A 6,956-nucleotide genomic window follows, 5' to 3' on the forward strand; every position below is an offset into this window, starting at 1 on the left:
TCTAATGGATGCATGCATGAATATGGGTTCACTAAGACATGAAAAGGTTTTATTTGTATAGCTAGACCTTGGATAATAGATTCAACCCCTCCTCTTAGTTATTCTAAAGAATTCAGAAAGTTACATGTTGTGACATAGACAAGTTCCCAACCATGGTTTTGAATTGGGAAACATCAATGTTATTAGGTACTACTAACTCTTAAGGAACTTGGTCAAGGATCTCCTAATTTTGGGGAGATGAGCATAGAAATTCTAGGATGGATATTTGTGTGGAGTTTTTCCAAGATGGTAAAAAGGGTCATAATCAAAAGAAGTTATAAGTTTTGTGTGCGTAATAGGTCTACTAGAAACTATAGGTCTAGGAGGGGCTCTAGGTAAGGTAATCTTGGTGCAATGTCTCATGATGAAATAATGAGGATCTTTGTTTGTTAACGTAAAGGTAGACATGGGTAAATCAAAATCATAGAAATAATTGATGGTGTAGTCATACTAGTGCAGGTGTAATTAACATTAGCCTAGGAGTTTGAATTTGACCTAGAAGCTTTCCCTTTATTATGGTTTCCCAAAGAATCCTTGGTAATGGTATGATCAGAGTTGCAGGACAACACTAAAGGGTTTATGGTAATCAATCCATCATCAGTTAGACCTTGAATTTCATATTTAAGCTGGAAACATGAAATGGTTTTGTGTCACTTTGTATGATGATAATCATATAACTTGTTATTATCGCACCAAGTTGGACTTTTTAGTGCTTCATCCTTAATAGGGGGTAACTACAAGAATTTAATGCCAAGAAATGGTTGAAGTGTGGTCTCAATTGGTATCCCTAGGGGTGTAAATTTTTTGCCTTTATTCTTGGGACATCTTTGATGTTTTTCTTGTGTTGATGTGTTAGTTGTCTGTCATAGAGGTGTCACTTGGTTATAGGTTTATAAACTCAAGGGTTTTACAAATTTAGGGTTCATTTGAGGTTGTGTCATGCTGATTGTTTGAGAATCAATAATCTCATCATTTGTGACATTCTTATTTTTAGAGAAGAATATCACCTTGTCATTAGAGGAGTCTATGTCAAGGTATTGTCTTTGTGTTTTTTTAGTATTCCTTCATGGATGAGGGAATCTTTAATGCTATCTCGCTTTTTCATTAACTTAGAAATAGTGCTAGGAATCTTTATTTCAAGTTCATACATCAAATTAGGGACTAGGTTTTCAATGCATAGGTTGACTTATTTTTCTTCTAGAATATCCAAAGAGCATTGACTAACAAGGTTTCTCCAACATAACAAGAATGTCATGAATGGTTCTCTTATAATGTAGGAACATCTTGGGTGTAAGAGCAATCTTGCATCACCAAAAACATTTTCTTTTCAATATTTTCTATTTTAATAGGGACTATTAGAAAGGCTGGTTACTATTTATGGGTAATTGCTATTTTTAGTAAGTTTTTCATATGAGTTCAAAATGTTCTCATTTTATACATGAAGGTTCTTTTTAGAGTTATAAGCCTACCATAAAAAATCTCATTTCTCCAACTTAAGTATCATAGACGTTATTGTAGACTTTGGGTGGAAATACTTGCAGAAAAATCTTCAAGCTCACCATTGTAGGCCTTAGAGTGCCCAAATAAGGTCCAAAATTTTGATGGAAAGGTGCTTATATTATTTTGAGCCTATAGATCAGGAGCTGGTGTTACCAAAAAGTGGCTATAATAGCCAATTAGATCAACAGTTTGAGAGTTATGGCCTTCCAAAGTTGGGCTACCTAAAATATCTAGAATAATTGTCAAAGATGTAATTGGCTAACTCTTTATGTATTGTTAGGGTATGTCGGTCCTAGATATTAAGTTTCAATGCATAGAACCTTCCCAAGTGACATAAAATTACCTAGTTAAGAAAGGCCCAAATATTGTCTAGAACAATTTTGGGTGGTAGCTTGTAGTTTACTCTTGCAAATTACTATAATGAGGTGCCCATGTGGGTTAGCATTTTTTACTTGTGAATTTTTTAATTCCAAATTTGTGACACAAATAAGAATTCCATATTTTGTTCTTGCATTTTCCATTGTTTCTTTTTTTTTGTTATGATTTTATGATTTTAAGGGGAGCAACCTTCATCAAGTGGTATCAGAGATAGAGTTCTTGAGTGCATGTGGATAAATAGCCAACTATGAGGCAGTTCACACCAAGACAATGGTTTGGGTTGAGCATGTAGACATATTGTCAATTGTGAGGTAGTTTGCACTAGGGTTTTAGTAGAAGTGCAAAAATTTCTCCATGAAGAGAGCATGGAAGAAGAGCTATAGGTGTTACACCTAAGGGTTTCCTAGCCCTTCAAAAACAAATGAAAGCATTAGAAGAACAAATGTGCAGTGGAATAAATCTTCCTATAAGAGATGAAAGTGAGGATAAGGATGAAGTAGAAGAAAATTTTGAAGCAGAGGCAATTCTAAACCTAGAAGAAGAGAGGAGTTTTAGGGCCATCTCCAAGATTGGAAAAATACCTAAGTTTGAGGTTCTTACATTTTTAGGAAATCTTAACCCAAAGGAGCTAATTGATTGGATAAATGAACTCAAGGAGTACTTTGAGTATGAAGATACTAAGGATCTTGATAGGGTCAAGTTTACGAAGGCAAAACTGAAGGGGCATGCAAAGATCTGGTAGCAAGAGGTAGAAAGAGAAAGGACAAAATCACTAGATGGGAATGAATGGTAGCTAAACTAAAGTGACAATTTATTCCCATGTATTATGATCTTGATTTTTTGGAGAAAATTCAAGGCTTGAAGCAAGTGATAAAATTTTTTCAAAAATATATCGAAGAGTTCTATCGAGTTCTCATTAGAACTACCCATGTAGAAGTTGATAAGGAGAAAGTCATTCATTATATTTATGGGTTAAGGCCAAGCATTCAAGATGAGCTAAGTCTAGTTCAAATGAATAGTATTGAGGAGGCATACCAATTTTCCCTAAATTTGACAAGAAACTAAGAAAGAATTTTGACAGCAAGAATAGTGGAAGAGGTCATGGTGGCTGATTTGGTAGACAATCTTATGGTGGCCATAATGATAATCAAAAGAAAAAGGATGAGGCTAGAAGTATTAGTTAGAACCAAAGGGGAAAAATTCCAATCATTTCCATGATGAAAACAATAGAGATCAGAGACGAAGTGGTAAAGGACAAGGATCTGGATGAGGAGGCTTCCATGGAAAAAAATTTCATTGCGAAGAAGAAGGGCATAGGGCATTTGAATGTACCTAGTACCAAGGAAGGAAAAATTAAAGAATAGTAAGGCTAGGATAGAGTTACATGTATTGAAGAAGATGTCAGATCCTCACATTCTAAAGATGTTGAAAGAGGTGAAGTCCTAGTTAACAAAAGAGTCATGCTGAGTGGTGAGAATGAACATGATCAAAGAAGGAGTTTGTTTCGCACAATGTGCAGATGTGAAGATAAGTTTTGTGATTTGATCATTGATGGTGGAAGTACTTGAAATCTAGTTTTTGAAATGATGGTTACCAAGTTAAAGCTAAAGAGATAGAAACATGCATCTCCATACCATATTTCTTGGGTGCAAGATGACCACAAGTTCATGGTAAAAAAGCAATGCTCAATGAAGTTCAAAATTGGAAGCTATTAGGATGAGGTACTATATGATATCATACCTATGGACATATGCCATATATTGTTGGGGTAGCCTGTGGTAGTTTGACATGTATGTTGTATACAATGGGTGAGAAAATACCTACACTCTAACCAAGAATGGAGTAAAACATAAGTTGAATTCATTGAAGGAGAAGGAAGAAAAGGTATCTAGTGTTGCTAGAATATGTCTTTTTGATGGAAAAGAGTTTCTCAAAGGCATGAAGCATGAGCATATGTGTTTTTCTATAATTCCAAAAGATAGTAAAGAAGAAGTAGAGGAGGTACCTATAGAATTTGTAGATATGTTGGGATAATTTTTTGATATTATATTAGATAATGTACTTGATGGATTGCCCCTAGTGAAGAAGATCAATCACCAGATGGATTTGGTTCAAGGAGCTAGTTTTCCAAACAAGGCAACCCATAGAGTGACACTAGCAAAAAGTGAAGAGTTGAACGGACAAGTTCATGAGTTGTTGCAAAAGGGGTTGATTCAAGAGAGTCTAAGTCCATGTGCTATACTAGCAGTATTAGCACCAAAGAAGAACAGAGAATGGAGGATGTGCACATATTTTCATGCTACCAAGAAGATCAAAATCAAGTATAGATTTCCATTACCAAGGATGGATGATATTATGGACTATTTGAGTGGAATTGATTTTATCACAAAGATAGATCTAAAGAGTGGATACCATTACATTCATATCTGAGAAGGTGATGAGTGGAAGACTACTTTTGAGGCAAAAGAAGGACTATATGAATGGTTAGTCATGTCTTTTGGGCTAACTAATGAACTAAGAACTTTCATGAAGCTCATGAATGAGGTACTGAAGGAGTTTCTGTGTAAGTTTGTTATTGTTTACCTAGATGATATTTTGATTTTTAGTAAGACATTGGAGGAGCATTTGATCCATATTTGCAAGGTGTTTGATAAGATGAGGGAAGAAAAGTTGTTGATAAACCTGAAGAAGTGTATTTTTGTAAGGAAGGAGTTGGTGCACCTGGGATTTGTAGTCTTAGCAAAAGTTTTGAACATGGACCTAGAAAAATTGAAGGCTATCCTTGAATGGCCTACTCCAAGGAGCGTGAGAGAGGTAAGATATTTTCATGGACTAGATAGTTTTTATAGAAAGTTCATAAGAGGTTTTAGCATATTTTTGGACTCCAAAATAAAAAATAAGAGGGGATAGGAAAGAATTTAAGTGGACTATAGGAGCATATAAGAGTTTCAATCTATAGAAACAAAAAGTTATTGAGCTGCCTATTTTAGCACTTCCTAATTTTAACAAGGTGTTTCAAGTGGACTATGATGCTAGTGGTATTGTAATAGGAGCTCCTATGAGCCAAGAAATTAGACCTATTGCTTATTTCAATGAGAAATTGAATGATGCAAAAGGAAAATATTCTATTGATGATCAAGATTTTTATGCTATAGTTCAAGCATTGAAGAAGTGGAGACATTATATTCTCCTAAAGGAGTTTGTTTTGTATACTGATCATCAGGATTTGCAATATTCAAATAGTCAAGGAAAACTAAACCAAAGGCATTTGAAGTGGGTTAATTTTTTTCAAATTTATACATTTATTTTGAAACAAAGGAGTGGGAAGTCTAAGAGAGTTGTAGATGCTCGTAGTAGGAGACAACTTTTGCTGAGAGAAATGCAGATAGAGGTGGTTGGATTTGAGGAACTTAGTACTTTGTATCTAGATGATCCTAATTTTGGTGAAGCATGGAAGGAATTTATAGAGCTTTTTACACTTAATGGGACAAAGTGGTTGGATTTCATGATCCAAGATAGTATGTTATTCAAAGGAAGCTAGTTGTGCATACCCAAAACTTCAATGAGAGAGAATCCCATCAAGGAGAAGCATAGTGGAGGATTGGTCAAATACTTTGGTAGAGATAATAGCATCACTTTGGTTGCTGAGAATTATTACTGGCAACAATTATAGCAAGATGCAAAGAAGTATGTACAAAGTTGTAGAGTATGTCAGATGGCAGAAGGAGTGAAGCAAAATACAGGGTTGTATTAGCCATTACCTATACTAGAGAAGCCATGGGAGGATGTCAGGATGTATTTTGTTACTAAGGACTCGGTGTGGGCATGATTCTATTTTTGTGGTGGTTGATAGGTTTCCAAAGATGGAACATTTTATTCCTTGTAGAAAGAATAGTGATGTTGTTCATCTAGTAGAGTTGTTTTTCAAAGAAGTGGTGAGACTACATGGTCTTCCAAAGAGTATAGTTTTAGATTGAGATACCACATTTGTTGGGTATTTTTGGCACACATTGTGGAATAATTTGAAGATAGATTTGAATTTTGGTCCAACATATCATCCATATATTGATGGACAGACAAAAGTTGTGAATTACAGTTTAGGAAACTTGTTAAGATTTTTGGTTGGAGACAAGCCAAAAAGATGGGATATGATGTTACCACAAGAAAAATTTGCATATAATTTTTTTATGAATAGGAGTACTAGTAAATCCCCATTCTAGATTTTATATGGGAGTAGTCCTAGAAATGCTTCTAAATTGAGGCAGTTGTTTAAATGGGAGATAAGTAGTGCTGAAGTAGAAGAATTTGTTAAATATTTGAAGAACATCGATGAGGGGGTGAGGAAGCACATTATAAAGATGAATACATAGTAGAAGGCTAAGGAAGATTTAAAAAGGAGGTATAAGAAATTTTAGATTGGAGATGATGTCATGGTTCATTTTAGGAAATAGTGTTTTCCAGTGAGGACACATAATAAGTTGAAGATAAAGAAGTTTACACCATGCAAGATAGTGAAAAGGCATGATTCTGGAAATGCGTATGAAGTGGAGCTGCCTACTAAATTGAATATTTCACCACAATTTAATATTTGTGATTTGATAGAGTATTATGAAGGAGTTGATGAAGATGAAGTTGTAGAAGTGTAGTGGAGTATTCTAGCAGCTGGTTCAGCTACAAAGGAATTGAGGAGATACTAGACAGTCATGTTAGAAAAAGTATAAGGAATAGAACTTATGAGGAATACCTAGTCAAATGGAAAGGGAGGCCAATAGATGATTAATCATGGCTAGCAAGGGAGGAGGTTCACCATCTTGGTTTTCCTTTGAACACTTGAGACATGATAGAGTCACTTCTCAAATTACCCTAGGTGTTTGATACAAGAGCATCCTAGATGTAAGAGCAATCTTGCATCACCCAAAAATATTTTATTTTCAGTCTTTTCTATTTTAATAAGGACTAGTAGATAGGGTGGTTATTATTTATGGGAACTTTCTATTTTTAGAAAGTTTTTCAGATGAGCTTGGAATGTTCTCATTTTC

Source organism: Cupressus sempervirens, chromosome 4 (assembly GCF_028749045.1).
Source record: "Cupressus sempervirens isolate cs-2001-9-10 chromosome 4, ASM2874904v1, whole genome shotgun sequence".
NCBI lineage: Eukaryota > Viridiplantae > Streptophyta > Pinopsida > Cupressales > Cupressaceae > Cupressus > Cupressus sempervirens.